General features: G+C 42.6%; 1 pseudogene; it reads left to right on the forward strand.

Annotated features, from left to right (window-relative positions):
- Positions 1-67: 67 nt before the first annotated feature.
- Positions 68-10994, forward strand: LOC100561880 (E3 ubiquitin-protein ligase TRIM11-like; annotated as a pseudogene).
- Positions 10995-11991: the final 997 nt, after the last annotated feature.

Here is an 11991-nt window from a genome sequence, read left to right on the forward strand (position 1 = left end):
TCAGAAGTTGGGCAGAGGTGGAGTTATCAGCTGCTTTCCAGGAAGAGAAAGTCTGAGAAACGAAAGTTAACCATTAACTCTGTCTTGACTCTGAGGTGGAGCAGCTTCAGCAGCCATGGCCTCTGGAGACTCCACGAACAAGCTCTGTGAGGAACTGTCATGTCCCATCTGCTTGGAGTATTACAAGGAGCCTGTGATGATCATCTCCTGTGGGCACAATTTCTGCCAATCCTGCCTGGATCAATGCTGGGAGGAGAAAGAGGCCTCCTGCCCACAATGCAGGGAGAAAGTGCAGGAAAGAGACATCAGGCCAAATAGGCAGCTTGCGAATCTGGTGGAAATAGCCAAGGAACTGGGGAGGCAAAAGGCAGAAGAGAAGGGGAGAGTCTGCCAGAGGCACCAGGAGCCCCTCAAGCTCTTCTGCAAGGACCACGAAACCCCCATCTGTGTGGTGTGCGACAGGTCGAAAGAGCATAAAAAACACAAAGTGATCCCTCTGGACGAGGCATCAAAGGAGTACAAGGTAGGAGGGGGTAAAATAGTCATTCCTAACAAGGTGTTGTGGTGTAACTCCACCCCACAATATAGCTCTGTGGTTAGCAGGTCAATATTTTCCACTATGTCAGACTGAGGATAATGGGAATTGCAACCCCAAAGCATTTGTGCCTCTGAGGTTTGGGAAAGGTTAAAGGCCATCATGTGAAAATCAGGCATTATATCCACAATCCTTGTATCTCAATTCACACCCCGGTATCCTGACTAAACAGAACAAACTGCAGCCTTCTAGATACTGTACCACAACTCCCATTGGCATTTGTCATGGTGTCTAATGATGAGGAAGACAGGAGTTGTTTTCCAGCATCAGGACAGCCACAGAAAAACACATGGAGGGCTGGATTCGGCCCATGGGCCTGAGTTTAGGAGATGAGTTAAAGGATCCAGCCTCCTTTCTTCCAGCCCCAATGTGGATACAAAGCAGAGCAGAGAGTACGACCTGGTGCTAAATACATAGACATCTCCACCCACTTGAGAGTCTTTGTACATTGAATCATGGAATGACTAAAGGTGTGCACCTTTATCTCAACCTGGAGATGGCCCACAAAAATGGGATAATCCAGCCCAGGTCTTGATATCTGGCGACTCTATTTCAGACATTGATTTTCACTCATTTCCACTGAGACTTTTTTTATTGGGCACTTGGGATTGCTAGGCATTGTGCAAAGCTCTTTAATATAAAAACTGTAAACCTTGAACCAAAGAAGTGAGCAAGGACTTGTCTTCCTCTTCAGGACCAGATTGGGAATTTGCTGGAGACTCTGAAGAAGGAGAGAGAGAAAATTCTGGCCTTCAAAGCAGACGCAGTGCGGGAAAGACAGGATTTGCTTTCCTACCGGAAAATGGGTATTGCCTCTCTGAATGTGAATCTGGACAAAGATATTTTTTAAAAATATCTACCATTTATAAAGTCCAAATAGACAATATTTATCCAAGCCCATTCCAGTGGCGGGCCCTTCTGAGTCTTCATAAGACTCTTTCTCTACTGGATATTGACATTTTCTACATGAAGAGACACAAGTCTCTTTCCAAGGGAATCTGAAGAATTCAGCCCAAAGAAAGTTTCTTTTTTCCTCTCACTCCTGTTTCTCCTTTCCTTTATTATGGGAGAGAACCCGGAGAGAAAAGGATAAGACTGTGGCTGCATTCAGACTCATGCACCAGTGTCTAGAAGAACAAGAGACAAATTTTCTGGCAAAAATGGAAGAGGTGGAGAAGGAGATTTCAGCCAAAGGGGAGGAACATCTGGCCAGACTCTCCAAAGAACTCTCCTCTCTCTCGAAACTCATCCAAGAGACGGAGGAGAAGCATCAGCAACCGGCAAGTGAACTCCTCCAGGTAAGGCCAAAACAGCAACACCTCAGCTTTCTCATGCTTCAGTGTACACAAATTGTGAATGTCCAGACAAGATAGACATAATCCAGGAACAGATTGAATAGGACAGTCCAAGATCCATTAGTTTAAACAGTAGTCTATTTGGAGGATTGTGTTGAACACAGAACTGAACTCTGCAAAAAGTAGCTTCACATAGTATGTGTGTGTGTGTGTATATATATAGTTATGTTTGCCTTTTTAAAATGCAAGAATTGCTCAAGTGTAATAATACAATACAATAATACAATATTATACAATGTAATAATAATTATAATTCACTATTATAATTGTATATTTATATTACATGCAATATTACTAATAATATTGCGATATAGTTGTATAATATAATATATTGTATGTATATATATTTGTAAACCGCCCTGAGTCCCCTTCAGGGTGAGAAGAGCGGTATATAAATGTAGCAAATAAATAAATAAATAAATAAGTGCACAAAAAAAAATATTAAAAATGCAGGAATAGTGGTGGTGAAGCAAGTCAGGTTGTCAAGGGTATTTAGATGTTTGGGCACTGGACCATGAACAGCCTAACTGAAAGCTATTGCAGCATCAAATGTGCGCAACCTAGTATGTATCTGCTATCAATTATAACATGACTGTAGTGGAATATGTGGACCATGCCATACAATCCTGAGATCCAGCTCTGGTCCCAATTGCCATCCAGCACCAGGGCATTGGCTGAAGCTGGAACTAACCTCAGCCTGCGACCCCTCACCAAACTAACATTGCCTTCATCATGCATTTATGAAGTGTGTGGCCTTCAAGTATTCCCGTTTCCAACATCCTGGAGCTTGAAGTCTTGCATTTAACAGTATTAGGTGGCTCTACCAAAATAATAAATAAATAATAAAACTTTATTTATACCCCGCCACCATCTCCCAATGGGGACTCGGGGCGGCTTACATGGGGCCATGCCCGGGAAAAATACAATATAACAAAATATAAAAACAACATATCATAATACAATTACAACAATACAATAAAGGATCATATACAGCACAACACAAAATCCAAAAAGCAATATAACAGGGCGGGCCGCATGAATACTCAGTTAAAACTCGGGGTGAGAAAAGGATAAGAATAAAACCACAGGGAACTAGGGAAAAGATAGCAGACAGACTAGAGGATAAATAATGGGGGGCGTAACAAAAAAGCGTGTAACAGTTACTCTCCAAAAGCACATCGGAAGATCTTTCCTAAAGTCTGAAAGAGTGGAGGCTTGCCTGATTTCAATGGGCAATGAGTTCCACAAACGGGGGGCCACAGCAGAAAAGGCCCTCTCCCTTGTTCCTACAAGGCGGGTCTGGGATAAAGGCAGTGGCGACAGGAGGGCCTCCCCTGACGATCGCAGAGATCGGGCAGGTTTATGGTAGGAGATACGGTCACGAAGGTAGGTGGGTCCCAAACCGTTTAGGGCTTTATATATGATGGTCTGCACCTTGAATTGGGATCGGAAAATGAACGGTAGCCAGTGGAGCTCCTTAAACAGGGGAGTAGATCTCTCCCTGTAATTCGCCCCGGTTATTAATCTGGCAGCCGAGCGTTAGACCAGTTGTAATTTCCGAGCCGTCTTCAAGGGAAGCCCCACGTAGAGCGCATTACAGTAGTTCAGTCTAGAGGTAACTAAGGCATGCACCACCGTGGTCAAGTCAGACTTCACGAGGTATGGTCGCAGTTGGCGCACAAGTTTGAGTTGTGCAAAAGCCCTCCCGGCCACCGCCGACACCTGAGCCTCAAGCGTCAACGCTGAATCCAGGAGGACCCCCAAACTGCGGACCTGTGACTTCAGGGGGAGTGAAACCCTGTCCAGCACAGGTTGCCACCCAATACCCCCATCCGACGGCTTTTGCTAAACCATGGCACTGAAGTGGATGCCCATTATGTAAAACCATCCCTCTTTGCGGAGGGACTGGCTTTACTTCAGCCATTTCAGTTAGCTGGAAACTCTACAGTTTCAGAAATGTGCACCTAGTCTCCATGCAAATGCCTGTCCTGAATTCTTTTTTCCCTCATTTACAGGACATCAGAAGTTTCTTACAGGGGTAAGTTAATCTCCCATAAAAACTTGCATGTGAAGCCCATCCCTCTCCTCTTACAGAAATTGGTGTCTGGGGTTCAGTGGTGGAGTTGGACCTGATGGCCCATGAGACACCATCCAACTCTGTGATCTTGTGGGTATGCCTCTATACCATGGAGTTATAGCAGTTTAACTATTATGGCTCAGAGCTATGGAATCCTAGGAGTTGTCGTTGGGTAAGGCATCAGCACTCTTTGGCATTGTTATGGCATTAACCCATGACATTGAAAGTGGTGTCAAACAGCATTAATTCTTTTGAAGATGCAACGTGTGATATTTTTCTGTTTCTTGCAGTTATAATGAAACTAGCTGTGCCCGGCCACGCGTTGCTGTGGTGAAGTCTGTTGTTCTGGGAAATAAAGTATTGAGGAATTGGAGGTAGTTAAGGTAAAGCGTAAAGCTTTCCCCTGACATTAAGTCCAGTCGTGTCTGACTCTGGAGGTTGGTGCTCATCTCCATTTCTAAGCCGAAGAGCTGGCGTTGTCCGTAGACTCCTCCAAGGTCATGTGGGATGACTACATGGAGCAGCGTTACCTTCCCGCCGGAGCAGTACCTATTGATGCACTCACATTTGCATGTTTTCGAACTTCTGGGTTGGTAGAAGCTGGGGCTAACAGTGGGGGCTCTCTCCGCTCCCCCAATTCGAACCTGTGGCCTTTCGGTCCAGAAGTTCAGCAGCTCAGCGCTTTAACACGCTGCGCCATCAGGGGATATTATTTCCTAAAGGTTGTGAATATACAATATTTCTGATTGGTTTTTTTTGTTTGTTGGAGGCAAGTATGAATGCTGCAATTAGGAAAAATGATTAGGATGTAATAGCCTTGCAGCTTTAAAGCCTGGCTGTTTCCTCCCTGAGTGAATTTTTTGTTGGGAGGTGTTAGCTGGCCCTGATTGTTTCCTGTCTGGAATTCCCTTGTTTTCAGAGTGGTGTTGTTTGCGATATTTTATGTGCTTCTACTGTCTGTGGCCCTGAGAAAACCGAGGATTTGCCAGACTTTGATGATGGGAATACTTTGTTGGGAGGTGTTAGCTGGCCCTGATTGTTTCCTGTGTGGAATTCCCCTGTTTATTTACTGTCCTGGTTTTAGAGATTATATTGTTCTGCATTATTCTATCCCAGTAATTATTTCATATTAAAGAAGAATCTCACTTATCCAACATTTGCTTATACAATGTTCTGGATTATCCAACGCAGTCTGCCTTTTCATAGTCAATGTTTTTGTAGTCAGTGTTTTAAATTCATTGTGATATTTTAGTGGTAAATTTGTAAATACAGTACAGTAGAGTCTCACTTATCCAACATAAACGGGCCGGCAGAATGTTGGATAAGCGAATATGTTGGATAATAAGGATTAAGGATAAGCCTATTAAACATCAAATTAAGTTATGATTTCACAAATTAAGGACCAAAACATCATGTTAGGCAACCAAGTGGGCAGAGATTAGCCCTCTAAACTGGCAGCAATTGGATAAAAAAAAATTATTGCTCTCCCTCTAATTAGGACTTTATTTTTCTTTTCTTTTTGTTGTATCAACCTTGAGGCGTGGATGATGGGTTGTGTTGTCAAATGTTGAGGTTGGGGGGCCTGTACTTTTGTTGTTTTGTGAATTGCCGTGATGCCATCACTCTTTTATATATATAGAAGGAGAAATTTGAGATCCCTGTGGCTTTTTCTCCTGCCCTGAAATGGAAGATCAGTGACATCTGTGATATAAATTCCTTTCTGGAGGGCGTCATGAAGCAATTAAGTAGTAAGGCTGATTGTCTGCAAGGTTTTTCAGTGAGATGTAACATTGGTCTGAAAGGGGAAATGAAATGCTTCAAGGAATTGGGAAAGTTAAGTTCAAGAAACAGCCAATTTTATTTTAAACTTGAAAGAGAACCATATTGTCTATTCTGTTCTATTGTTTTTTTAAAAAAATTATTTCACATGTGAATTAAAATTTCATCTGTGAAGCAAACTTAAATATAAATATAGAATTCCCTAGCCAATCCTAAACCTGTTCATTTACTTCATCAAATAAATATATACACAAATACATACATACACACACACACAAACACACACACACACCAGATATACCATGTGATTTCTGGCTGGTGTACTAATAAAATCAGTATTGATGTATTATTTTATTGTTTTGAGTTGTTTTGAGGTAGCTGACCATCGAGTCATACCGGAAAGCCAGATGATTCCGAGAGAGAACATTGTCAACAGTTCGTGAATAATGACATCTATCGGTCTGAGAGTTGGCTGGCATTTCTATATAGCAGCCTTCATTATTCATACATCGAGACATATCTAAGGGATGAAGGAGACAGAGGTCTCTTTCCCGCAATCCGTCCTTTGTCTCCTTCCAGTGTGAACTAGAGAAGAGTGGCCCCTTCCGCTCAGTCACCTTTGTCCATGCATGAAATGTTTCTGCTGATCTACTGCTATGGAGACTGCACATTGCGGCACAGGATGCACTGACTGTGTTCCATGCCTGGCCATACATTGCGTGACAATGCAGTGATGCACATTGGACAACCAATGCCACCATTCCCAAATGAGCCATAACTGGGTGCAGGTGAAGTTACGCTTCATCTCTTGTGTGAAGGATCTCGGCAGTCTTGCATCGTTTCCTCTTGATTTCTGAGTCACCATGTCCTGTTCAGTCTATCTCTTTCCTTTTTCTCTTTAGACTCTCTGGAATCTGGACTTCAGCAGCAAAAAGGTAAACAAGAAAGATTTTCTTCAGAAGGGGTTTGCCATTGCAGAGGCAGGATTCGCACCCTGGTCTCCAAGAGCCCTCCTAGTCCAACTCAGTCCAATGCTGATTCAAATTACAATCATCTTTGTTTACTTGTCTTGGGTTCTAGGGAGAAATCAGGCTGGAGTTATCGCTATTTATTTTTATTTTTAGACTCTCCTGAATCTTTTTACTCAGCCTTAACCATGCTCCTGCAAGATACAGCAAAGCCAAGCAAACCAAACAAACAAACCCTCTCCCTTTCTCTCAGGTGACATCTACACTGTAGAATGAATGTGGGTTGACACCACTTTAACTGCCATGGCTTAAAACAGTGGAATCCAGGGAGTTGTATTTTGGTGAAGCATCAGCAGAAGGCTAAACATCTTGTGAAACTGCAACTTCCAGGATTCCATAGCATTGAGCCATGGTCGTTTAAAACTGTATTAATTCAACAGTGTAGATGCATCCCTAGATGAGATTAGACTTTCTCTTGAACAGGAGGGCCTCTTTGGTGAATTTCCTCTCTTATTGTCCTTAGAAATAATCCTGCATCTTGCTATGCCCCACAATCTAAGCCGAGGGCAACAGTGGAAGGCTCAGAGGGGCGTATTGGCATTTTGACCCTGAGAGGCCTTGGGGAAAAAAATCATACTTTTAAAAGAAAATTGCAAAAACGTGTTTTGATCCTGAGGAGCCCAGGAAGCCTCCAATTGGGGGAAAACCCGTCCTACCGATCACAAAAATAAGCCATGGACGATACTTTGCCGACCCCTTAACCCCTTTTAAATCTAAAAACAAGTCTACCTCCGCATAGCCCTGTTGCCCTTAGTGACCAAGAGAACAGTGTGGTGTCATTATAAAAGGCCAGGTGGGGGTAAAAAGACCTCTTCGACCACCTCTCCTGAGCTGAATTTAGAAACTTTTGTTTTTGAGGTCTCCCAAGTTCAAAATCCTTCAATAATCACAGCCAAAGGGATTGTGTGGTCCCAAAAATAATTTTGCTCACAGGTTAGATAAAAATGACATTTATTATTATTATTATTATTATTATTATTATTATTATTATTATTATTATTATTAACACAACAAGATGAGTCTACAGCAGACACTCTGCTGGCTGTTGTATTGGATCACACGTCGGACACTTCCCAAGTTCTAGGACTGTGTGATGTATCAGCGAATAATGCAAACAGATCCCAGTAGGGTGGCCTTCTGCAGCTGGCAGGTGGTAATTTTGTCAGCGCTGATTGTGTTTAAGGCCAAGGTCTTTAGGCACTTCACCCAGTGTGCCGATCACCACTAGGATCACCTTGTGCCAGAGTCTTTGTAATTCGATCTTTAAATCCTCATATTGTGCCAGCTTTTCCAGTTGTTTTTCTTCAATCCTGCTGTCCCCTGGGATTGCAACATCGACAATCTATATTTTGTTTTTTAACACGATCATGAGGTCAGGAGTATTGTGCTCCAAAACCCTGTCTGTCTGAATTCGGAAGTCCCAGAGTAGCTTGTCATGTTCGTTCTCAGTAACCTTTTCCGGCTTGTGATCCCACCAGTTCTTTGTCGCAGGCAGATGGTATTTGTGGTACAAGTTCCAATTAATCATCTGAGCAACGGTGTTATGCCTCTGCTGTAGTCTGTCTGTGTGATCTTCTTGCAGCAGCTGAGGATGTGATCTATTGTTTCATCTGCTTCCTTGCAGAGTCTACATTTGGGATCTGTCATCAACTTTTCAATTTTGGCTTTGATGGCATTGGTTCTAATGGCTTGTTCTTGGGCTGCCAGAATCAGGCCCTCCATCTCCTTTTTCAAAGTTCCATTATTATTATTATTATTATTATTATTATTATTATTATTATTATTATTATTATTATATTATGACACAGCAAACAAGATAGATATGCTGGATTTCATATCACAAAATCACAAGTCAAACACTTCCCAAGTGTCTAGGACTGTGTGATGTATTTTTGGATGATGCATGCACATCCCAGTAGGGTGGCCTTTTACAGTTGGCAGATCGTGATTTTGTCAATGTCTATTGTTTCCAAATGCCGGCTGAGATCTTTTGGCACGGCACCCAGAGTGCCGATCACCACCGGGACCACCTGCACTGGTTTCTGCCAGAGTCTTTGAAGTTCAATCTTGAGGTCCTGATAGCGGCTGAGTTTTTCCTGTTGTTTTTCGTCAATGCGACTGTCACCTAGGATGGCAACATCAATGATCCAAACCTTTTTCTTTTCCAGAACTGTGAGGTCTGGTGTGTTGTGTTCCAGAACTTTGTCAGTCTGGATTCGGAAGCCCCACAGTATCTTTGCATGTTCATTTTCCATTACCTTTGCAGGTTTGTGATCCCACCAGTTCTTTTCTACTGGGAGGTGGTACTTGAGGCATAAGTTCCAATGAATCATTTGGACCACATAGTTGTGCCTCTGTTTGTAGTCAGTCTGTGCAATTTTCTTACAGCAGCTGAGGATATGATCAATGGTTTCGTCAGCTTCCTTCCACAACTTTCCATGCAATGTTTTGTTGTGCCAGCTGTCAGCTCTAGTTTGTAGTGTAGTTTTCTTGTACTGGTTTTTTGTCTGCTTTGAGGAGTTTCTGATTTTTGACTTCAATCAAAGGTTCTTCACTTTGCTTTACATATTCTGCCAGGGCATGTTCTTCTTCTTTGACTGCTTGTTTTATTTTTAAGAGTCCTCTGCCCCCTGATCTTCTAGGCAGATAGAGCCGGTCAACATCACTGCGAGGGTGCAGTGAATGATGAATGGTCATGAGTTTTCTTGTTGTTATTATTATTATTATTATTATTATTATTATTATTATTATTATTATTTGTATTTATACCCCGCTTTATACGCGTGGGTTTCATGGCTGAACTGGGAATTGATCCCTGGTCTCCAGAATCACAATCCAATCCCAAATCACCAAACATTCAAATGTTAATTTTAAGAAGGAGAGGGATATAACGTTCAATCTGTTTAGATTTGAGGGGATGAAGGAGGATTTCCATGTCATTTGATAAGAATATATCATGGAAGCTGTCTGTCTATCTATATTTTACCTACCTTTCTTTCTTTCTTCCTCCCTCCCTCCCTCCCTTCCTTCCTTCCTTCCTTCCTTCCTTCCTTTCTCCCTCCATCCCTGATCTGTTTCTGCCATCAACAGCACATGTGACTCTGGATCCAGGCACAGCCAATCCTTGGCTCATCCTCTCTGAAGATCACAGACGTGTGACATTGGGAGAGAAAAAGCAAAATCTTCCTGGCAATCCTGAGCGATTTGATCCACATTTTTGTGTGCTGGGCCAGGACGGATTCAGAGCAGACAGGCATTTTTGGGAAGTCCGTGTGAAGGATGGGAAAGCATCGTCTGTGGGAGTTGCCAGAAAGTCTTTGCAGAGGAAGGGCCCGGTTCCCTATGGCCCTGGGAAGTAGGAAAGTGGGAGAGTAAATACTGGTTCTCCTCTGACAACGGTGTGACCCCACGTCTGACCCTGAGAGAGGAGCCCAAGAGGGTCCGAGTAACACTGAACTGTGAAGGGAGACGGGTAGCCTTTTACAATGCGGACTCAGCAGCCCTGATCTATGAATACCCTCCAGCCTCTTTCTCAGGAGAGACCCTCCTCCCCCTGTTTTATGTGAATGAAGAAGCCCAACTGGAGCTCTCTCCCTAAGGGTGAAGAACAATGTCCAAAGACTCACACAAAGACACAAGAGGAGCTTTTCATGCATAGATCTGGAGCTGTAAATTCCCTTTCCTCTCATTGTGAAATCCCTCTGCTCTCTCTCTTTACATATTTGCCAAAACTGACTGGGAGGCTGGAGTGTGAGTGATGAAGGCTTTCCCCACCGCCCATGGATCAGTCAGGGACTTATTCCTTCTGGAAAGGTCAGCAACAATGACAAAAGCAAAGAGGGAATAAAAGACCCAAATTCATATTTAGTCAATAATTCCAGGTACTGGAATTTTAATCAATCAGACCTAACTCTGTGTGGGCTAGGATACACTACGTTTCTCTTTCTCCAGCCTCCTGGCCACCTGGACTCCAGTCAATAAATAATGCAACAAATATGAGGCCTCCGTTTGATTCTGACCTACCATGTGGTATTTTTGGCAAGGTTTATTCAGAGGAGGTCTGCCCTTGCCTTCCTCTGAGGCTGAGAGAGTGTGACTTTCCTGAGATCTCCCATTGCCTTTCTTTCTTTTTTTAATTAAAGTTTTATTGTTTTGATGTGTATATTTTCCATCTTGTCTTCTGTGCCATCAGCTGGAAGGCCCCTCCCCTCAGTAACATGCTATGCTAATATAGTGTTGTATGTGTGTTTGTGTATGTATATGTGTGTGTGTGTGTGTGTGTGTGTGTGTATAGTATATAATGTACAATATAGTAAGGTAAAGGTTTTCCCCTGACGTTAAGTCCACTCGTAACCGACTCATCTCATCTCCATTTCTAAGCCGAAGAGCCAGCGTTGTCCGTAGACACCTCCAAGGTCATGTGGCCGGCATTACTGCATGGAGTGCCGTTACCTTCCCGCCGGAGCGGTACCTATTGATCTACTCACATTGGCATGTTTTTGAACGGCTAGCTTGGCAGGAGTTGGGGCTAACAGCGAGCGCTCATTCCGCTCCCCAGATTTGAACCTGGAACCTTTTGGTCTGTAAGTTCAGCAGCTCAGCGCTTTAAGACACTGTGGGCCCAATATACAATATACTTTACAATAATAAATAATAATTAATATATTGTATATACATGTAATATTCATAATAATATTATAATGTAATGCAATATAATACTAATAATAATACAATAATATTAATTATATATTATTTATTACATGTAATATTATACACTATGGAGCAGATCTTGTAAATTCAGCCTTAATCTATCCACCAGTCGTGCAGTCTCCCTCTTTTCCTATCCTGATCTGATATGTCTACAATACAGTACTTACGTTTTGGCTTCTAGGGAGAGTTCTGTCCAGATTTAGACACATTTGTTTGCATCTTGAGTTGCCTGTGGCATCTGTGAAGCTCCTCCAAAACATTTCAATAGAGTTGATTTTCTTCACTGTCCAGCTTTTGCAACCAGAGATGCAAGTCACAAATGCTGTAGCAAGTGGGCCTTTAATAATAATAATAATAATAATAATAATAATAATAATAATAATAATAATAATAACAACTTTATTTTTATACCCTGCCCCATCTCCCCGGAGGGACTCGGAGCGGCTT

This window comes from Anolis carolinensis, chromosome 2 (assembly GCF_035594765.1).
Source record: "Anolis carolinensis isolate JA03-04 chromosome 2, rAnoCar3.1.pri, whole genome shotgun sequence".
NCBI classification, from domain to species: Eukaryota; Metazoa; Chordata; class Lepidosauria; order Squamata; family Dactyloidae; genus Anolis; species Anolis carolinensis.